Below are 24,278 nucleotides of genomic sequence, written 5' to 3'. Positions count from 1 at the left end.
GAAGGGGTCTTAGCTGTTGGCCTATTTATAGAAGACCATTAGAGCTATAAAAAAAAGAGATGGAAAAATTCTGATTTGAAAGAGGACTTAGTTTTGGTCAAAATAAAGTTTATTTTGTCAAAATTGAGAGAAAATACAAAGTGAGATACAAATCTCTTACCTTTCACTGATATTCCACTGATATACACCACCCAAAATTCCACTAAATCTAAAACTCAAAACGTTTTGCTGAGATTCTAAAGCATACTCCATAACTGTGAGGGTGCAAAGAAGAAAGTTTGATAAATTAGAAAATCCACCGTTTCCTCCAAATGTGAATTTTTGCAATTTTCTTATTTATTTTCTTATATTTTCTTTATTGCTTTAAATATGTGATATTTAGGTTGTGGAAGTGGAAGGCTGATGCTTTATTCTTTAGATTTCTTCTTATTTATTTTCTTGTATTTTGTTTATTAAATATGTGATATTTAGGTTATGAAAATTGTTCCTTAGATTTCTTTTCATTCATTTTCTTGTGGTTTTTTTATTTTTTTATTTTTATATTAAATATGTAATATTTAGAATATGTGATATAAATATGTAATTGAAGTTATAATGACTTCCTTATTAAAAGTGTTAAAAACTCTCTTTTCTACTAATTTTGAACATGGAATTGGATTTTACATACATATTTCATGAGTAAGAAGATGAGTCTTTAACTACTTTTGATACGTTATATGTATTTTTTTCCTCTTTCTTCCCTATTTTCTTAGAAGTCCTATAGAGCTTTCACAAGCTATGTACGGCTTCCCCCTTTAAAATCATGGCAATCTACTCTCTCTAATTAATAGCATGGATTTGAGTACAAATTTACGCTTATTTATAAAGAGATGAATGTAGATTTCCATCTATTTCTATAGTTTGGTGTTTCCTAGCTTCAATTCTTATGCTTGTTAGATTTTCCATTTGATAGCCTTTTGTACATGTGTATCTTTTGGAAAGGTTTTGTTTGTTTTCTCTTGGTTTGACTGCATGAAAAAACAGGAATTATCAAAAACAGAGTATTTCCCAAGTAATAAATGTAACACCCCAACCCTTCACATGTCATCGATATAGTCTGCTTTGGGTCATGCCCGCAAGGATTTGTTCTTTCCAGTGGGTCACTCATCCCAAAACTACTCCAGCCTAAGCACGCTTAATTGGAGAGTTCTGCTAGGGATTTCACCAATTGGGAAAGGCCTTGATGCTATATAAGGGTCCAGGATTTTACTTTTATAGCCCAGGAACTCCTCTTCCATCTTTGATGTGGACACCGGGGCCTTACAATCCATTCTCCTTAGGGCTGCACGTCCTTGTGCAGTAGCCTGCTAGCTCGCAAACTCGCCCACATGCATTGAGAGACGCCAGGGGCCCACACTCGGTTCTCGGGAGAGTCGGCTCTGATAGCATTTGAAATGCCCCAACCCTTCACATGTCATCGATATTGTCTACTTTGGGCTATGCCCGCATGGATTGATTCTTCCCAGTGGGTCACCTATCCCAGAACTACTCCAGCCTAAGCACGCTTAACTGGCGAGTTCTGATAGGGATTCCACTACCTGGGAAAAGGCCTCGATGCTATATAAGGATCCAGGTTTTTACTTTTATAGCCCAGAAACTCCTCGTCCATTTCCGATGTGGGACACCAGAACCTTACAATAAACAAGGTGATTTTCGGCGAATGATTGTAGTTTTTAGTTAAATCTCTTCTGTGTATTCTTATGATTTTGCTGTAATAATTTTCAGTCCGATGTCTTTTATTTTATTTTATTCGATTTTATAATTATTCAGTGTTGTAATAATTCTTAACCCTCACTTCTTTCTACTTCTTTCTATATATGTCTTCCAACCCCATTTTTTTTATCCCTTTTATTTACTCGCTTCCCATATCTGTACATATCATCATATTTTCCTTTTCATTATATCCATGTTCTGCATCCATATTTCATGCATCTAGATTCGGCTCATTTGCATCTGTGGGCTTAATAAATTTCTATGTGATTTTGTGCGCTACCTCATGTCTTGAAATGATTCACATGTCATATATTAGAAGCCAAATCTTTAGTTGCATTTTATTAGTGAATTGCATTAGGATTTTGTATATAAGATCATGCATATTTCACTAACTTTGTTTTGTAGCTGTTCGCGGGACATCGGAAACTATGTAAGTTGTTATGCTTTGGCATCTCATTTTTGTATATTTTTCTTACTATGTTTAGCATCCTATCATGTGGCTATTTGCTTATCTGATATATCTCTATGAATGCCAGTAGATGAAGATTGTGTTGTTCAATTTGGAATGATATCAATTTTCGTGTTTGTCAACTCAATTTCTATTAAGTTGAACATTATTCATTTTTTTTTCAAAATACATGAAATCAAGTTGTTTCAAAATGAATGACACAGTCTATAATTGTTTGCTTTCACATAGTAATTTTTAAGATTATTAATAATCAGAACATGAACATATAAAGTTAATAAAATTTATGTCATGGTTTAGTAGAGGTCGATCTTTTGATCGAGTAAGCAGGGGTGCTCAATTATTGACCTTCCCCCCTCATACCTAAGGTTCCGAGCCAAGCATCTTTGGTTAAGATGAACAATGGCCTTGGCACAAATCATGGGTTTCCTAATTTCTCAAAATATTAGGTGGTGACTCTGAGATCTGATAACGTAGTCCATTTCTGGCAAAGGTTTTGCAATAAAATATATTTTCTATAAAAGTTGTCGAATTTAGACTCTCATCTATGTTTTAGATTACACTCGTAAGACTAGATCAAAGAAATCGAGAGTCCGGACTATTTAACGCGCACGAGTACCCCTCGGGAGTTGTTACAGTTTCTGGCGACTCTGTTAGGGATTTTATGAAACCTTGACTTGAACTCCCTTATATGACTTTTATTTTCAATTATATGTTCATTGCATTGTATGCATTATGGCACTTAAAGTTCCTGTGTTCCTTGATACTGATGGGAGCATAGGCAAACTTTTTGTGACACTACACCTATCTCTACATTACTTTTGAGGCCTTGTGTTATAACTTTTTGAGATTTGTCAAAAAGGTAGCTCTGCTATCTAAGGTTCTCAGACTTTGAAGAGATGATATATTGACTCTTCTGACTTCCTGGGATCTTTATTGGTTATTACCCAAAGGACTCTTTAGTAACGTCACCTTGACTTCAACTCCTAGAGTAAAGCCAACCTTGTACATATAGTGAGCTATAGTACCTTCCAAAATTGGGACAGGATGCTCTCCTATTTCTAGGATGTATGATACCTTTTGTTTGAATAATAAAGCCCTAGATCATTTCAAAGCTAGGATAGGGTAACCTAACCCTCATAGGGGTGTTTATTCTCTTCTCTACTATGTGCTATGTATGGTAATTTGTATAGAGGTGCTCAAATTCAAATAAGTGGTTCAGCCGTATCAGTTTGTGAGGTTGGGTTCAATTTTTCAATGGGGTAGACAGTGATCAATTGTGCAAATTGAGCCAAAATGTTGCTGGAATTCTGATTGGGGGTCTTGTTTTTGTTTTTGTTTTTGTTTTTGTTTTTGTTTTTGTTTTTGTTTTTTTGTTTGCTAGGTAGTTGTAGCACCATAGCTTCAGAAAAGTTTGATATCCCACAAAGTCTACCAGCATGAATCCCTAGAACTTGTGGGGTATGAGACTGTTTCTATGATCGGGGAATGACCACCTGTTAATTGCATAAGCTTTATTTTGAACGTAGTGGATGGCCCACACTTAAATTGCCAATTCGAGATTTTATTTCAAGTTTTGAATAGGATGTTGAGTCCGAGTCTGTGGAGTTAGAATCAGACTCGAGTTAGTCTAGTTAGCTAGAATATGTTGATTTTAGGAGTGCAAACCTAGACATCTCTGTCATATCTAGTTTTTTTTTTTTTTTTTTTTTTTATCGTTTTGTTTTGAGTCTGTTGTCATCACTGAGTTGGAGTTTATTTTGAATAAAAGTGCTATAGATTTTGCCTACTTCTCTGTGCTTTTAGTTCATAGCATTGACCAAAAATTTTGAAAACTTTTTCCAAAACTTTGATAAAAACGAAGAGAAAGAAATTCATTGAGCTTTGCAAATTTTGATCGATTGGGTGGAAGAGAGGCATGCTAAGCCCTTGATGGATGAGATTATTTCAATTAATGTGGGTATTGAGAAGGATCCTCATTTGGTCTAGATTGGTTCCATGTTGTCTTTAGAAAAATGCGAGCGATTAGTCGCTTCATTAAAAGATTTCAAAAAATGTTTTTGCGTGGTCTTACGAAGACATGCCTGGAATTGATCCTGAGATTGTACAACATAGAATCCCTCTCGACCTGAGGTCCGAACCCCCTAGCTTTCGAACTTTGATTCTGAGTGTCCAATAATCAATTAGAGTATGAGGCTTGCATAGCCAAATCGGAAACAATCCTAGAACTAGGGGCAATTAGGTTGGATGTGATCAGAGATTCAAACCGGGTCATTTCTCAAGCCAATGGAGGCCAGAAAGAAATTTAAATCCCAAAATCTGGTTAAAGGACAATCAAGCTCCTATCCATGACCCTAGTGGCAATTCACACCAAATTGGACAGGTTCCTACATCATCAAGTCTATTTGGTCAGGAAGAGTAGTCGTTCTCATGGATTTAGATGGTTTTGAATTCTCACAATCAACATGGACAAGCTGAAAAAAGTACTATCCTTGAGAGGCTCGCTAGAATGAAAACCCAGAAGGGCGACCTATGCAAAAGTTAGATCAGAAAAAAAAAAATTTAAAATGAAAAAAAAATTTTGAAAAATGAAAAAATGAAAAATGAAAAAATTGAAAGAAAGCTCGCAAGGTTAAACACTCGGAAGGGCTGCTTTAGAAAAATTAGAGTACAAAAGAAGCGTGTTAATACCCGAGTGACACTTACCCCTGTGAACTACGTAAAGTCTAATTCCTATCTTTGGAATATGTAGGCAGCTTCATCTTAGAGTTCGGTCCCAACTATTTTCAACTCACTCATCCCGTCTATATTTGATTGGTGTATCTTTATTCGACTTGACTATCCTATCCATGTTTGATTAGCTAATCTCCGTTCGATTTAGTTGTCCTATGCCTTCTTAATAATAGGTTCAATTGCAAGACAGATTCAGTGGTACTACATTATATCATGTTCGGGTTAACTAATTTGAGGTTGTGCATCTCAGGGGTTGATTTCATGTTGGTCGGGTAGTGGCCATTTGCAAAAATAGATTTTGAGGATTTTTATTGAAATTGACTAATCTTCTCAAAAATTATTCCGTTTTTGCAAAACCTAGACCATTCTTTTGGACCAAAAAGGAAAAATTTTCAGTGCTCACAGTTTGACTTGCATGATTTTAAAACAAAGAGTGAAACAAGCATGTGAACCTAATTCTCACGTTGATCAAAATCTTTTTAGTAGAAAACTAAAAGAAAAAGTCAAAGTAATGAACTAGGGGCATCGTCAAGTCAGGTTTTCTATCATTTCCCTACACTCTCAAGTCCTCGTCACCTTAACTTCGTACTTTTTCTTTAAGTCGAGCACTTGTCGAAAAATGCACAGTAATTGTCTCCGGCAATGTCCTCCAGTCGAGCGGTCGACCGGTGATGTTTTATTTTGTGTCCATTTTATTCTGGCAAGTGTAAAGGGGTGCACTTGGGATGGTTTTTGCTTTGTTTTCCTTTCCTTGAGTTATATTTTATGTTTTGGTCAGTTATAAGCTCAATATTAAGTTCAGAACTCATTGAAATGCAACCATTTTCAATTTCAAAATTCAAAACAAATGGTTTTCAAGTGTTGTGCCATTCATGCCATTCGGATTTGCAAAACAAGACTATTTTTATTGAATGTCAGGGATCAAACCCTGATTAAAGTTGTACAAAAGAGAGTTGAAGCTATAAGTGCCCACTTCCAAGCAAAAATACAGGAGAAAAAGAAAAAAAAAAACAAATTGTGAAAATACAAAAAAAAATAAAAAATAAAAAATCAAGAGATGGAAAAATTCTCTCGGATTCCTACAGCGGCTAGGTGGCGAAGATTCTAAACCGATTTCATTTGCAGACAACGTCGTCTCTCGACTATACCATCAGCTACCTCACCACATCTTCACTCTTAGGAAGCCCTTGAAGACTCTGCCTCGGCATAGGCAGAGCTTCCGAAAGAAATTACTCCCCACCGGTTGTAAATGAAGAGTATGAAGGAACTCCGATGTGGGCCACGAAGGTGGCCTGTCATTTAGCTCTTTGTTTTGCCTTTTCAAGTTGTTAATCTCTTCTCAAGCATCCTTGTATATACATGTAGATGTCCCCGAACGTCCCGGGAAAATCCCGTTTTGTTCATTCGGCTCACTATAGTTCAGACTCAAATGCCACGGTTCTTAATCTGATCTCGCAAAGTGCAATACGAGATTGATAAATCACCAAAGAGTCCAAATCCGGCAAATCGTTTTGAAAAACTAATTTTTAGAAAGAAGTGCCAAACATGGACTGCTTTGCCAGATACAGAGTCGCCACCTAAATATTTTATTTTGGGAAATTTAGGAAACCCTGACTCGTGCCTAAGGCCACGTGTCCGTCATCACCAAAGTTGCCTCGGCTCGGGAACTTGGGTACGATTGGGGAAGGTCGTGCAATAAGCACCCCTGCTCGCCCGATCAAAGATCGGCCACTACTAAACATGATATCTTGTTTTTGAAGACATATGTGCTCTTATTCCGGTTTATTAGCCTAGAATTGCTACGTAATGCGCACAGCATACAAGTATAGACTGGATCGTCTAAGTTAGAACAAAACATCTCATGTTTGTTTTTAAAAGCGGTTTGCTACTCGCAAGTAGGCTAAAATGCGGATTTTTCCACCCTCAAGTGGGCTTTAGAAAACATGGTGATTTGCCACTCTCAAGTGGGCTTAAAACTCGCAATCAATGAATTGTTCCAATTCAAGTAATCCAGCCTTCACCCATAGGCATTCAGGCAGGTATGTCACATAAGCAGTTAGCTTCATAGCAAGCATGCTATCATGGCAGTCACTCACATACATGCAAGGATGCTAAAGCATAAACACTCATCGAGTACTCCAAGCCAAAACAGAAACTAGTTAGTAATTAATGCATGATCCTAGTTCATGTTAAGATGGCTAATGCAACACAAGCAAAATGCAGCTAAGATAGGCTCGGCTATTCTAAGATGGCATATGAGATGCTACAGATAACATGTATTCAACTCGGAATTAAAATACAATGCAGTTAGTATGATGCGCTGAGCCCGATGCATGCAAGACAGATGAATGGATGTAAACATGCGAGCATAAGGATGCTAATTGAAACATGCCCTAAAACTAACCATCGTAAGTTGGTAAATAAAAGGGAGAAAGAAATGGGGGTTGGAAGACATGCATCACACACACGCACACTTATTACAACAGTTGGCCCTCTCTACGGAGGGTCCAAATAAATAATACAAAACCAACTAGCCAACCTAATCTAATCTAATTAAACTAGTTATTACACAACCAAAATGAATAATAAATTACAGCTAATTATTACACAACTCTAATTAATTAACAAACTAACTAAGTAAGCAATTAAACTAGCATGCAAACTACATGAATGTGGACTGCCTCAGCTCTGCCTTGAATGATAAAGGATGCATGCATGCTCGAGTCGCCTTGTTGGGAAATCCATCGCGATGTCCCGGCTTGCCTTTGTTTGAAATTGATTTCAGAAATTTGTACAAAGCTCCAGAGAGATGAAACTCCACCCTAGGAATCCATGGGAAGGCTGCCGACCAGCTTATAGGCATGGGAGTCCAATGGCCGACCACCTTTTGTGGTGGAAACCAAAAAAAGTGGTCGGCCTACCAGTAAATTTGGTCGGCCGACCAGTTTCCTCTCCTAGTTTCTGGTTTTCTGCAACAAAGGAAAAGAGAGATGCACGACAAAGTATTTGCCACACATGTGTGCACGACCACTCTTCCCATCATTACATAAGCTTAAGGGAGTGTAATCCTCGACCCTCAGGCCACTAATCACACATTTTGATGCATGATGGCCGAGAAGCCGAATTGCACGACTCAATGTGAAATAAATGCACATATTAACACCTAAAGCCAACAACTCCATCATGGATAGTCAAGAATGTCGGTGATCGAGAATCGAGGCATGTTTCGTCACTTTGAGTACGAGACGTCCCTCGTTTCCCATGTTCAGGCTAACTCCTATCCCGAACACAATGCAACAAACAATGGCATGCACAATGCGATTTTAAGTATGTAACCTAAATGCTATGCAACTAAGTGATGCAAACATGCAAAGGATGACATGCAAACATGCAACTAGCATACACAATGCTATGAACTGACAATGGCATACTCAATGCACGTGGTACTTAGCATACACAATGCACCTAAGAACTAACATACACAATGAGATGAACAAGGCATGCACAATGCAATGATCAATCATGCGACAATGTGGCATACTCAATGCTATGGAATACAATGGCATACTCAATGCAAAAATGGACTTAAACCAAATGAATGGGCCTCAGCCATACCCAAATCAGTGGCCAAACATGATGAAAACAAGACTCCAAAACTCATGCTAGCATACACAATGCAAGGACCTAAGCCCAATGGCACAAAATGCAACTCTTCAAAAGAATTGAAAGGATGAAATATGGCATACAATGACACATGTTCCAGCTCTGAAATGACATACAAAATGGCTCCGAATCATGCAAACAACTCACACAATGCATGTTGAATGGGTCAAGCATTGAAACTAGTGAAGTGCATTACATTATAGGCATGCAAAGCGATGCTCAAATGATGAAACTAACCCCAAACAGACCCTATGAAGGCCCAAAACAGTAGCAAAATGGGTTGGGATGACGGCTTGAAAGGCACAAAAGTGAAGCTCATGCAATGGCTCGCAAATAGGGCATAAATGCACAACTCTAAAGAGCACTTAAAGCATGGAAAATATGGAAGTGTAGCACCCCTATAAGCTCTAAAATATCATGCCCAATGATGCCAAAACGTGTAAATAGCTCAAGTTAAGCATACAAGGGACCTCCAAACTCAAAGCTAGTCAATGCTATTACACAATAAGTATGCATGGCTAGCATTTTTCGACCAAGAAGCCTCAAGATAGAGCTAAGGCAACCATAAATATGAACAAAATCAGTTTGAAGTGTGGCCAAAATATGCTAGAATAGAGGGCCAAAACAACATGCATTGTGAGCTAATGAACATGAGTTACACTATAAGCATATGAAGTATGTGAAGGACTACCAAACCAAGCAAAAACAAAGTCATGGCATGCTGAATGATGTCCAAAAACCCACTAAAACAAGACCAATACATGCAAGAATGACATGCTCATTTGATAAGCCATGAAAGGGATTACTCTACACATGCAAGAAGCAAGCAAAAGGGGACCAAACCAGCCATGGTCAGAGCCTAGGAAGGTCCTAGAAGTCACCAAAAAGTGCCTGAACTAGGCCTCCAAATGGTATAAACATATGCTCCTTTGGTAGGCCAAAAATGCTAGTAAACAAGACAACAAGAGAGAGGGTCACCCCTCTCAGATTTAGGCCCTCAAAGCCACATTCTCACCACTGAAAATCCACTGGATTTCATTGGTAGGAAGGCCAAGCAAAGACTAGCTTGAATGCCTTATGGTATGGCATAAAACAAGGCTAAATAGAGCATGCAAGAGGGTAGATGACCCTTAACACCAAAAGAGCCTTAAACAAACATGAAAAACACTTAAATATGAAGCTTTTTTCAGTTGAAAACAAAGCTCAAATAAGCATGCAAATAAGGCTAAGAGGAGGATCAAAATAATGTTTAAAAGAGGGAAAAGTGATTACCCTTGAAGCTCAGCAAAACCAGCAACTTTTCTGAACCAAAACCCAACTTTTGAGACCTCTCAAAACCCTCCAGCAACTCAGTAACAATGGTTGAGGTGTATGGTTATGAGGTGGTGTGCAATAGGCCAAGAACAAAGCACTTTCTAAGCCTAAAATATAGAGACAAAGAGAGAGATATAAGCTTTGCCTTAGAGCAATTTTCCAACCTGGTATAAGGAGAGGGAGGGCCTCTCTTATAGAGTTTCAAAGCCAAAGCTTCTCCAAGAAGCTAAAAACTTGGTTGCAAATCCTCCATACATGTGTATGGAGGATCCAGTCTGTGCCTTCCAGCTGGCACAACTGGCATGCACTAAGACAGACAAAGCAGGAGGAAGCTAGCCGACCAGAAGAGGTGGTCGGCCGACCAGGTCAAGTGGCCTCCCAGATAAAAACTAGTTGGCCAGGGAAAATGGTGGTCTCCACTTTGAAAGCAAGCTAGTGGTGTGGTAGGAGACCAGCAAATGTGGCCCAAAGACCAAGAAAACCAACTTCCCGACAAAAAAATCGGCTGGCGGGGAAAAGTGGTCTCCAAGGAGAAAAGGTGGTCTCCCACCCTTGTACCATCTCCCAAACAAGGAAAACAAGGCTCATGCCAAAAATGAACCAACACGGATGCAAAATGAGAGTTCAGGAGGCAAAGCGCGCGGCCGGGGGCCTCGGAAACTGGCTGTTGAGCACAAAAGGTGGCGTATGACCCCAAAAGTGGTCTCTCGGACCACAGTGTCCCTCTAGAGAGAGGAAACAAGGTGTGTTCCAAAAACTGTGCCAAACAGAGAATGTTAAGCGGTCTCGAATCGAGGCGCACGGCCAACGGCTTCGAAAATCGGAAACTAGTCTCCAAACGGGAACAGTGGCCTACGACCGCGAAGTAGCCCACGACCACTGAGAGATGGTCTACATGACCTCTCCCTCCCTCCGGGAAAAGAAAACAAGACTTAGTCTGCAGACCAAGTCAAAGTATAAAGAGTCCCGAGGTCTGGAGGTGAGGCTCTCAGCCAAGAACTCCGAAACCTCGAAACGAGCACAACATGCGCAATCACCAAGCGCTCAATCGATGACGTTTGAGTCTTAAGGTCGGTCAAAAATGGGGTGTCTACAATACATTGGAATAGAGAGAGTTGGGCATTTAATCAATGTACCTCACTTGTCCTATTCTGCAGCGAGTGGGGCAAATTGGAGACCGCCGTTACTGTCTCCACAGAGGACGTCAATGTGTAGTGATTGGCATCAATGTCAGATTGCGCTGCTATTGTTCACTCGACTGACAATGCAGGAAAGTTGAGAATAAGGCAGGGACAGGGGCACTTTGTCGAGGCTTAGAGGAGCTAGTGTTGGGATTCTCAATTGGGAAATCGTTAAGGTCAGGGAAGAGATTGAGAAGACAACGAGGAAAGGCCATGTCAAGGGGAATATAATGCCAAGAATAGAGATTGGCAGAGTAATGGTAGGTGAGTTTGCAGCTTTTTGCTCTGTCTCTTTCGCAAGCCTCGGTTTAAGAAGAAGCTGGAAGAGAAGAAGAAGCCAAGAGAAGAAGGATTGCTGAGGCAATCTTTGACAATGGAGGCCGGCCCAGCTAATGTTGTTCAAGCGTACCGTGATTGTTGAAATCACGACACGACACTCGACGAAGACGAAGAGGCAGAGAGAGTGATATGTATATAACATGTATGTATCCGTATGTGTGTATTTGTATGTATACGTATATCGTTTATGTATCGATATGTTCACATATGTCTGTATGTATATATATATGTGTGTGTGTGTGTATCCGTACATGTATATAGTTTGTCTGTTTGTATATATATGTATATATATGTGATACGTATTTTGTATATCGTTTGTATCCGTATATGTATATATGGTATGTATAAAAATACAAAATTTTCAAATTAAAAAAGAAAATCTAAAAAAAAAAAAGGAGAAGATGTTGAAAAAAAAATCAAAAAGAAATTGTCAAGAAAATAAATCTTCAAAAACAAAACAACAACAACAACAACAACAAAATCAATCCAAAATAAATTTTACAAATAAAAAAAGAAAAAAATTATTTGTGTATTCATCTATTGTGCATTCATCACATTGCATATTGTATTGTCTCACATTGCCCCTTCATGTTTTTGCATTCACCGTCACACTTACACTCTCTCTTACATCTATCGTGCATGGTTACAATCCATTCACATCACTTCAAACTTTTTGGTTACAACATTTCTCATTTATTCGGTTGAAACCATCGCCCTATTTCGTATTGAGGTACTGTCTAGGTCTTGTTGACCCAACCCCAGGTGCTTAGGGCTGGATTCACAACTAGCTAATTAATTCTAATTTTAACAAATTAAGTGGCGCATGCAGAGACAAGATAAAGTAGTAAAGAAATTAAATGCGTAAATAAATAATCGAAATACTTAATAATTTTTTTTATAAAAAATATTCCTCGGGACTTTTATTTATTTTATTGATGATCAAACAATTATTAAAAAAAAAATACAAAAAGTCCACATTAAGTCCTGTGCTAATCCAATTACACGAGGTTACCACTTTTCCTTACATATCATCACCTGAAAGGGGACAATAGCTATAAGCACATGGCAAAGTAAAAAATATTATATCAAGAGTACAGGGCACAAAATTGTCACAGATGATTATTTAGGCTAAAACATTGTATATTGTTTAATTCGATTTAATCAATAATTTAAATAAGATAAATGAATTTCAAAATATAAATAGAATAGTCATAACCACGGTATAGAAGGAAAATCATAACATAAGTCACCAAAGTGAAAATCAGAACAAAAGTCAATGGATCCATGACAAACAGAAGGCCACAAAGTGGCCAATCAGAGACCCATGGTTATTTAAGTGCCCCCAAAGGCATGAGACTTTCGTGGTGGTTCTCACAAAAATAAATGTTTATATACTCATTGTCCAATAATTTCTAAAATTTAAACAATCATATCTATGGGTTTTAATTTAAGCAAATATGGTTCATAAAATAATTAACGTAATTGAAATATTAATATAATTTATAAAATATGAATTACATAAAATAATTTGTGGTAACTCAAGATATACGTAAAATATTTTATGGTAACTAAAGATATAATATTACTCACTTTAATATTAATCCCTTAGTTTTATTTCTTCGTTCAACGAAACTCCCTCTTTTTACCGATTGACCACACTTTCATTTATTGTCCATCTTCCTTGCTCCATGCACCCTTGCACCTCTTTATAAGTGTTTCACCAACACCTGGTTCATTTCATTTGGGCAAGGCAACCACATGGCATCACCACGTGGCAAGTCCCTTAATTGCCTCCCTAAACTTATCCCTTTAAAGCTTATCTTTATCACTATATACATATACATATATATATATATATATATATATATATTGGGTTAAACACATTGACTACTAACTTCAAATTAAATTATATTTTAGCATATATAACTATTAAATTAAATATATTTATTATTATGTATATATGTTCTGTTGATATTAATACGGTGTTAAAATTAATTTAGGGTGTCACATTTCTTCCCTTGTAAATGAAAGTTTGTCCCCAAACTTGACGTACATTGGTTTTAAAAAATGTGTGGATATTTGGCCTGCATTTAATTTTCAACTTCCCATGTTGGTTCTTCGACTCGATGATTTCTCCACAAGACTTTTACAAGAGGTATGATCTTATTTCGGAGAATTTGATCTGACGGTTGAGAATCTGTATTGGTTGTTCTTCATAAGAGAGATCTTCTTGAACTTTCAGGTTCTCATAATCGACAACATGCTCGGAATCTCGAAGATATCATCAAAACATCAAAATGTGGAACACATTGTGGACATTGGACAATTTAGGTGGTAATGCAAGACGATATGCCACAGGACCAATTCTTTCTAGTATCTTGAATGGCCAAATGTAATGTGGGTTTAAATTTTCTCGTTTTCCAAATTGAATAACCTTTTTTGTTGGTGAGATCTTTAGGAAAACATGATCTCCTATTTGAAATTCCAAGTCCCATTTTCGTGTGTCTGTATAGCTTTTCTGGCGGTTCTAGTCAGTGTAAATTAGCTGTTAAATGAGTTGAATTTTATCACTCGTTATTTGCACGATTTCAGGGCCCAATAACTTTTTGTCTCCGATTTCCATCCAACGCAGAGGTGATCGACACCTTTTTCCATATAGTGCTTCATAGGGTGCCAGTCCAATGTTTGCTTGGTAACTATTGTTATACGTAAATTCCACTAAAGGTAAATGCTCATCCCATTTACCTTTAAGGTCTAGTATGCATACCCGTAACATGTCTTCCAAGGTCTGAATTGTCCTTTCGGATTGCCCATCAGTTTGCGGTTGATAGGTGGTACTAAACTTCAGTGTAGTTTCCAAAGCTTCTTGCAATTGTTCCAGAAGTGAGACACCAATCGAGGGTCTTGGTCAGACACGATTGAAAATGGGGTACCGTGCAATCGAATGATTTACTTGATGTATAAGGTGGAAAACTTATTAAGACAGTACGTGACTTTGATTGGTAGAAAATGCGCCGACTTTGTCAATTAATCGACTATAACCCATATCGCATTGTTCTTCGAGGCCGACTGTGGTAATCCGATAACAAAGTCCATAGTAATGTGTTCCTATTTCAATTCAGGAATGTGGAGTGGTTGTAGTAATCCTACTAGTTTCTGATGTTTTGCCTTAACTTGTTGACATTCCAAGCATTTAGAAACATGGTTCGCTATGTCCTTTTTCATTCCTGTCCACTAGTAGTGCTCTTTTAGATTGTGACACATCTTTGTATTGCCAGGGTGGACTGCAAACCTCGAGCTATGAGCTTCCACCAATATCTTCTTCTTGAGCTCTGGAATATCGGGTATGAAAATTCGATTTCAAAATTTTAACATTCCTGTAACAACCCCAATCTGTAATTAAGTACTAATCCGTAATTCAGGATGATAATTAAGTGATTAAAATAAATTATGTGTTTATTGTGTATTTTGCATGCTATTTGACTTTCTCTCTGTTAATCGTGGTAATATCTATTGTAAAATCTACTTTGATATGAAAATTGAAAGCCTTTTTGGCCTCCGAAACTGAAATTGGTAACATCAATATGTTATTCGGAATTTTTAGAATTATATGACAAATTTTATTAAAAATTTGATTATCTTGATTAATTAAGTTGTGTTTGGCAAACCTAATGTTCTAATTAATGTATATTAGCATTACAACTATATATGTGGGCTCTTAGGCTCATTCTTGAGCTCAAGCATGTTTCATTTGAGTGAAAAATTCTGAAACCATATTCAAGAGAGAGGGTGAACTCCATCTTAGAGAGAGAAAGTGTAGAGATTTAAGAAAAAGTTGGAGATTTTGCTAGAGTAACTCAAGTTTGTGCTAGAACAAGAGTATTTGAAGGCTTTTGGTGAGCATCTAACCCTTAATTCTTGGAGGGTATATGATTTAGAGTTGAATTCATGAACTATATGAGATTAATTGCATGTTTTTAGTTAAAGAATGCCAAGAAGAGGAAGTAGCTAACATGCATGCATAGTTTGGGCATGATTCTTCAGTTTTGATCATGAATATGTTGTTTAAATTGAGTTTTGAAGCTACATTTCACATGCATTCTTGAATTGAGTAATTTTGAAGTTAACCTCCATGATTTGTAAGCTTTGAAAAAGAATTTAAAGTTGAATGTTTCATACATGGTCATTGGAGTTAGAATTCTACCATCTATGATTATAATTATAAATTTCTTGGATCTTGCATGTTTGAATTAACATGTTCTAAAGTTTAATTTCATGTTTTGGAAATGAAATTTGGACATGCATGGAACTATTGAGTTTAAAATTGCTAATGACATGAGTTTTGAAAAAGGTTTGTAAAACTTACATGCATGGGAGTTTTGAGCTCAATTTTGGTTAAATCCACGAGTTTTGAGCAAAAAGAGTTTGTGAGAATCATATGTTCAAGTTTTTGGGTAAGTTTTCCAAGTTTATGAATAAGCCATGCATGAGTTTGCCTTTGAAATTGCATTTGGAAGCTTAAACCTCTGTTTTGAAAACTCAGGATTTTTGCAGATCGCTCGAGCGAAGGATTTGTTGCTCAAGCGGACATTTCGAACATCCAATAGTTTTGTAGTCTATTACAGACTGCTCGAGCGACCACTTGGTGGCTTGAGCGAACCCTTCTATTTTGTTGAACCGCTTGAACGTAGGAGTTGTGGCTCGAGCGTAGTTTGAGATCATCCAGTACTTTTGCAGATAGAGTAGTTCGCTCGAGCGACTAAAGGTGCGCTCGAGCGGCCAAGCCAAATTCAGCATATTTTTCAAAGATATTCAGTGTTCATATTTTTGTTCCCATCCTTTTCTGAGCATGTTTAGACATGAATTATGAGTCATTTAAGAATAATGAGATAAGAAATAACATGAGTAATTAAATTAGAAAATATGAGACCAATCCGAAATCTGAGAATGTGATTCACATGTACAAATTATGAGAAATAGACTGAATAAGAAACCAATGTAAAGAAAGCTAAGTCGTGATGGCCAAGTACATGTGTAATGATAAGATATGTTTCTGTTATGTACTTTGTGGTTATAGGTCAAGACTCGAAGATTGATTGACCGTTTATGGGAGCCTACTGTGAGTAACGTTATTGTAATGATATGTTTATATGAATTATGTTTCAAATGTGATTTGATAAGTTATGATTTCTGAAATGATAATTGTTTACGTGAATGAATGTCCTATGTGTGAAATCTATTATGGCATCCATAGATAGTCCCAAGTCGTAAGGGACGACATGTTAATGCGAGTCCATGACATATATGTGATTACGATCCGGAACCGATTACTCTAGACGGAAGACGACATGTGATGTGTTCTATGGGATGCACCGTTATTATGTTCAGATATGAGAATGATTATGTTATGATCTATTTTATGATTATGAAATGTTCGGAATTTGTTCACTAACCCCTTTACCTTAATGTTATTCACTGGGATTTAGCTCATTGTGTGTATATATATGTATAGGTGAGCGTTTTGGAGATCAGGCCTGAAGCATTTTGTCTAGATTTGTGTTCTGTTGTCAGCTAACCATTATGCCTTACGTGGAGGTTCCGAAGATGTCACATGTCATAAGTTCTGGTTGTTTCTGTATGTGAGACTTGTTTATTTTGTTGGCTGTACTTAAGATGCTATAATGTGTGTCGGTATAATGCAAGAATGACTTTTGGATATGTATATAAAGTTTTAAATATTCTGTTTCATATAAGTCAACACAGCTCATTGGACAATTATATTTATGTATTTGCTTCTGCTAGCCCCCTTATTTTGTTAATCTGTTTCAGAGGCCTTCAGTAATCTTAGGATTACTGGCCGGTTACGATGCTAAACCTATGGGGATGGGTTTGGGTCGTGACAATTCCATTGTTTCAAGTGAAATCAGGATCAGGTGCACTTTCTTGCTTATCGTGTTTTTTCTTTAGAAGTTGATCTTCACACTGACGCGCTCTAATTTCTTCAATCAAAGTGGATTTCAAGATTACGTTGGCGAGCAATCCATTGGTCTTGCAGGGAATGAGGGTACATGCCAAGCTTCTGGCGGTCTTTCGACTTAATGTGTCTGCTACTACATTAGCTTTTCCTGGATGATGATGGATCTCTACATCGTAATCTTTCATAAATTCTAGCCGTTGTCATTGCCTCATATTCAGTTCTTTCTAGGTAAACAGAAACAAATATTTAACACTCTTATGATTGGTATAAATATCGCATGTTACTCTGTAGAAATAATGATGCCAGATCTTGAGAGTGAAGATTACCGCAGCCAATTCTAGATCGTGGATTGGGTAGTTCTTCTTATGAGTCTTTAGTTGACGTAAGACATATGCAATGACTTTTCATTTTGCATAAGGACGCAAACCAACTCATTGTATGAGGTATCGCTATAAATGACAAACCCATCCGTTCCCATAGGGAGTGCTAATATAGGGCTGACATAAGTCTACTTTTCAACTCTTGGAAGTAACATTCTTGTTCGATAGTCCATTTGAATGGTGTGCTTTTTTGGGTGAGTTAGGTCAAGGGTGACGCAAGCTTCGAGAAGTCTTGGACGAAGCATCAATAATAGGCTACCAATCCCAAGAAGCTTCGAATTTCAGTCACATTAGTGGGTCGTGGCCAATCTACAATTGCTATAACCTTTTGTGGGTCGACTGAGATGTCATCTTTGTTTATGACGTAACTGAGGAATTGTACACTAGTGATCCAAAACTCACATTTCTTTAACTTGGCATACAGTTTGTGATCACGTAGTGTCTGTAGAACTCTTCACAAGTGGTGTTCATGATCTTCTGGTGATTTGGAGTATATGAGAATCTCGTCAATAAGACAATGACGAACTCGTCAATATAGGGTTTGAACACCCGATTCATGAGTCCATAAAGGCTGCTGGAGCATTTGTGATGCCAAATGGCATGACGAGGAACTCGTAGTGTTCGTAACGTATTCTGAAGGCAGTCTTTCTGATGCTTTCTATTTTGACTTTTAGTTGATGATAGCCAGAATGCTAGTCAACCTTTGAGAATACTTGAGCACCTTGAAATTGATTGAACAAGTCATTGATCCACGGCAGAGGGTACTGATTCTTGATGGTGACCTAATTCAATTCTTGATAATTGATACACAATCTCATCATAGCATCATTTTTCTTTACGAACAGTATTGGAGCTCCCTATGGCGAGGTACTTGGTCGAATAAAGCCTTTGTCTAGTAGTTCCTGGAGTTGAGTCTTTAATTCTTTCAATTTCATCATGGACATATGGTAAGGGGTTTTTGATATCGGTTGTGTTCCGGGTTGAGTTTCAATGGTTAACTCATTTTCTCGATCGACCAGGGTACCAGGTAAGTCCTTAGGAAAGACATCCAAAAATTCTCGAACCACGGGATTACATCAAGTGTGGGGTCCATTTGTCGAGAATCAATCACATAATAGATATAACTACAACAACATTTCCTCAGAAGTCGTTGGGTCGTCATGGACGATATAATACATGGAGGGGTGGAGACTCCAGTTCCATCGAAGATGAGCTTGTGTTGGTTTGGTGACCGAAAGGAGATCTTTTTGGCTATGCAATTAATAGAAGCATGGTTGGTAGCAAGCTAATCCATCCTTAGGATCACATCAAAGTTGCTAATACGGAGGGGAATCAAATCCACGTATAAGGTTTCACTTCTCAAGGCTATAGTGCAAGATTTATATATTTCAGTACTAAGGATAGAATTACCAGAAGGAAAAGACACAAATAGTATATATCCCAAGGGTTCTGGTGCCGATGTTATTTGGAAGTAAAGTGTGGTGTAACAAAAGAATGGGTCGAGCCAGAGTCAATGAGAACATGGGCTAAATGACCACATATAGAAAGTGTACCTGACACAACGTTCTCAATAACCTTTGGATTTCTAGGCACTAATGCAAAAGCTCTCCCTTGGCATTTTTGGTCTTTCTTCACACCTGCAGGTATTGTGGCCTTTTGAGTTGATTTAGAGGGGCCTACTATAGGTTTCATGAACTTTGTGTAGTCTTTCAGTAAATGGCCAACTTCACCGCATCTAAAGCATGCTCCCGTGTCTCAATGGCATCATCCCCAATGAGTCCCTCCATAAGTAGGACAATTTAGAATGGCGTTGCTTCTGGAGGTAGCAAGATTTTAGTTGCCCAGACTGGTTGAGCATGTATTTTCCTTCTTTAGGGGTGCAACACTAGATCCTCTGTTGACTCTTTCCCAAAACAGCTTCTTGTGGCTTGTTTCCCTAGTACGTGAAGCTTTAATCCCTCTTTCCGTGATGTATGCTCGATCCACCACTTCAGCGTAAGTTGGCAATATCATAACCTAAATCTTGTTTTTGATTTCATCATCTAAGCCAGCTTCAAACTTTCTGGCCTTCCAAGTTTTGATGGGAATAACATATGTCGTGAATCGAGCTAGTTGGGTGAACTTGCTTTCGTATTCGGCTATCGACATCGTTCCTTGTTTTAGGTGTATGAATTTTGATGCCTTATGTTCCCTCAGCAAATCCAGGAAGTATTTTCCATATAATACCTCCAAAAATCTTGTCTAAGTTGCGATTTCTTTCTTCTCCAAGGTAAGGAGCCACCATTCCTGTGCATCATCTTTGAAGGTAAATGTGGCAAAGGTTACCTTTTGTTTTTCCGTACAAGGTAGTGCACGAAACATTTTCTCCATGTCCCTGACCCAAGCTTCTGCTAGCAATGGGTTTAGGTCGCCAGTGAATGTGGTGGGTTTCAAATCTTTGAACTGTTTCACTGTTATCGGCTCTTCTCGCCGTTCTGGCATTCCATTATTTATGTTGTTTTGTAGGGTTTGCAGAAAATTGGTAAGTGCTCTTTCCATGATTCTTTCCATTGGTTTTATTCCACTAACCGACGATCCGGTTCCGTTTCTATCATTGGCCATTACTACAAGTGTAGATTTAGAAAAATAAATAATTTAATAAACATTGCACATTTTTACCAATATCTCTCTCTCTCTCTCTCTCTCTCTCTCTCTCACACACACACACACGCACACACACACACACATATATATAAACACCAGTTTTATCATTCATACACATATAGTGTTAGTGCTACATAAGTTAGAAGTCATGTTAGAGTCTAATCCTGTCAGTACAAAAATAGGGATTAGAACTAATTGTGGTTAGCTCACAAAAGAAGCCATCTTTTCCGTAGTCCAGATCAAGGAGTCAAACAACCATGAAAAATAATGATGCATGAGGGGCTCAAACTCCCAACCCAACTGCGTTACTCCAAAACAAAGCCATGCTTCCTGGATTACATAAATGGGGACGCACTGTATATATCCCTAAAATGCTCGGTTAGTGATCCATATAGGAGTCTCAAGATATGTCAAGTTATTACCAAAATCAACATTCTGGACATTAATAATGTCTAGAAGGTTAGGGGTGTTGGTGAATATATGGTCGATGGAAAATATATTTCCATTCCTTTTAGCACACACTGGGGGCAAAGGCATAACTACGAAGCAAGGATCGTCTAGTCCTGGAGTGATGGGAACAACGTGGGTAGGTCCAAGGTTCTTCCTCGTGTATAGCCGGAGCTCTATCTCCAACGCAGGAATGCTACATCGTCAGGATCAACTTGCATGTATACTGGCTGATCCATCAGTTGGTCTAGGACTGGTATAGTTATCTAATTATACTTTCGGAGTCTCTTAATTCTTCTGGCGAGGCAGGGGTGTAGTACTCTTCTAAGATCCCTACTAGACTCATGGTTTTAAGCTCACGCCAGAATAACTCACCGAGATTTTGCTAGAACATCCCTACATCAAATAAAAATTAACTATGGTGCAAGAGAAGATCATGCATATAGGAATTAATATGTCAGAATAGTCTATAAATATTAATTTATATATATATTTTATTTATTTATTCATTATTCATATTATTATTATTATTATTATTATTATTATTATTATTATTATTGTGGGAGGTGAATAATTTGTATTCAGAAGAGGTTCAAAAAAAATGCCAAGAATCTTGGTAAGGCTAACTAGGCGTGACCAAACCCATCTAAACAAGAACAAGGCCGAGTCCAATCTAGTCCGTGGGCTGAATATGCCGAAAAGCTTCTGACGTACCTGGGGGTCCCAGATATGATGATGAATGGTGATGATGAAAAAGTGGGCCCCTGGAGAGCAATATAAAAAGGAGAAGCATCAGCCAAAGGGAGGTATGTGAGAATATACAAGATAACTTGAGATAAAAGTAAATTAGAGAGAATATTAACTTGTCCGTCGGAGTGCTAATTCCGGCACCCCCGACTGGAGTGTTCATCCCTTTTTCAGGTAGCACTAAGAGGATCGAGAGCGTCTGACTGGATTCAAGAGTATTTCCAAACCACTTCACCACAATTGGCGCTGTCTGTGGGAATACTCAAGTGCGTCCATGGCAGGTGGGACGGATGATCCTTCGATAGTTGCTGACGATGTTACACCAAGAGATGACATTACTCCAAGAAACATGCTTGGACCGGAGAATATCACCGTGTGATGGCCCTGAACTTCGACCCAGTACCTCAAACCTCACCCTCAACTTCTGTGCAGGAGACTGTGCAGATGATCATTGATCAAGCAAAATGAAATGAACAGCGTCTAGAAGATATGATGGCTGAGAACGAGTGCTTGCATAAGGAATTGGCCCTAGAGTTAGCCAAATCTCAACAAGTCGCACGCCATAACCGGGGTCGATTCCCAGAGAAAAAGGGTGATCGACGACGTCAACTTCGGAAACATGATAATGGCAGTGATTCTGACTCACCATCTTAGGAACCTAGAAAGAAGGAGCGAGTTGATGTATCCAGTTCATTCGAAGGAAGTCCATATGTACGACACAGGCGAGGGAAAAGAAGTGATGATTCGGATGAAGAGGATAGACATGACCCTTTTGTATGACGCATTGCAAGGGTTGTGCTGCCTAAAAAGTTCAAAGCACCGACATTCACCCTATACGACAGAAAATCAGATCCCACTAACCACATCCGTCATTATAAACAAGCGATGACATTGCATGCTAATGATGAAGCCCTCACGCGTCGAATGTTTCCAAGTAGCTGGGGATCGTTGGTCATTAGATGGTACTATAAACTGGATCCGGCATCAATAAGAAGGTTTTATCAGCTCTAAAAATCCTTCAGGGCAAGATTCATCACCAACGAAGTTCAGCCAAAGCAAGCTGACTCCCTCTGGGCAATGCAAATTAAACCAAAAGAGGCCCTCTATGAGTATTCGGCGTGCTATTAGAAGTGTTTCAACTTGGTGGATGATGCCTGCAATGATGTCATGGCCATTACTGCCTTTAAGATGGGATTACACCCTGATAGTCCTCTTTGTAGTTTGTTGACTAGACGGCCTCCCAAAATAGTCTGGGCACTAATGAAGAAAGTTGAGGAGTACTGTAAGGTGGAAGACAATGCCCTGTGCGTCAAGGTCGGATAGAAAGCCATTAAATCGGCTCCACCTGGTCTGGTTCAGCCAATAAGCGCTATGCCATCAAGGAGCCCCGAGCCTCGGGATCGGGCTAAATGAGACAACCGGTGAGATTTGCGTCGTTCAAGCAGGCAATGTTCGTACCATTCAAACAAACAATATCAAGTGGATAGCAGGCGCACAAGACGTTCAGACAAGAAGTATACAAAGTTGGCGGAGCCGATCAGTAAGATTTTACCCAAAGTCCAAAATCTTCCGTTCTTTGAATGGCCGTCCAAGATGATGGGACCCCCTGATATAAGAAGAAGGGATAAGCGGTGCGGATATCACAAGGACCATGGCCACTATACTAACAGTTGTTATGCACTGAAGGACCACCTGGAGGAGTTGGTACAAGACAGCTGGCTGGCGCAACATGTTCAAAAGAACAATCCATCGAACACGGTAGCCCTACGGCCAGATTCGCTTCCACTTGGTGTAATTCACATGATATACAGCCTACCATCGTCAGCCGAGGTACATATAATTCAGTTGCAACCTGGCTTGCCCAAGCCAATCACACCAGCCAAACGACCCCATAAAACTGGTAAGATTAGCTTCGATGACACCAACCTAGATGGAGTAACTTTCTCCCACGGTGATCCCTTTGTCATTGAGCTACGCGTGAACAGATTCACAGTTGAGCGTGTTCTCATCGATCAGGGAAGCACCTCAAAAATAATGTATTACAAGACGTTTGTTAAACTCGGCTTCACTAATTCGGATATGTTACTGGCCGATTACCCATTGTTTGGTTGCAATGCCAACCCCGAGTATCCATTAGGCAAGATCACACTATCAGTACGGGCGGGTACTATATCAGTAGACGTGGAGTTTCTGGTTGTCAAACTCCCGTCACCATACAATCTTATCATGGGAAAGACTTGGTTGCACACTATGCAGGCTGTGCCAAGCACCTACCATCAACTACTCCACTTTCCAACTAAATATGGCATTGATCAAATTCGGGGCTCCTAGAAATCAGCATAGGCATACTATCTTATTACTGTTGCAAAGAAGCCAAAGGAACTGGAAGTGAATTCGATTGAAATACTAGATCGAGAGAGCCTCGAGGACATTGGGAAAATCTCCAGTGACAAGGCAATTGAAGACCTCGATTGGATCGAAATCAATGGGAGTCTTGACAAATTCTTCACGATCGACACTTCCCTTAACGAAGTTGACAAACGCGAGCTGGTATCCTTCTTACTCGGCAACCTCGACGTGTTTGCGTGGACAGCATACGAGATGTCGGGGTGGATCTAGTCATGGCCCAACACCGT

The sequence above is a fragment of the Camellia sinensis genome, chromosome 3 (assembly GCF_055761805.1).
Source record: "Camellia sinensis isolate YWXY chromosome 3, ASM5576180v1, whole genome shotgun sequence".
NCBI lineage: Eukaryota > Viridiplantae > Streptophyta > Magnoliopsida > Ericales > Theaceae > Camellia > Camellia sinensis.
The sequence above is the reverse complement of the archived record's forward strand: the minus strand, read 5'-3'. Positions refer to the sequence as shown.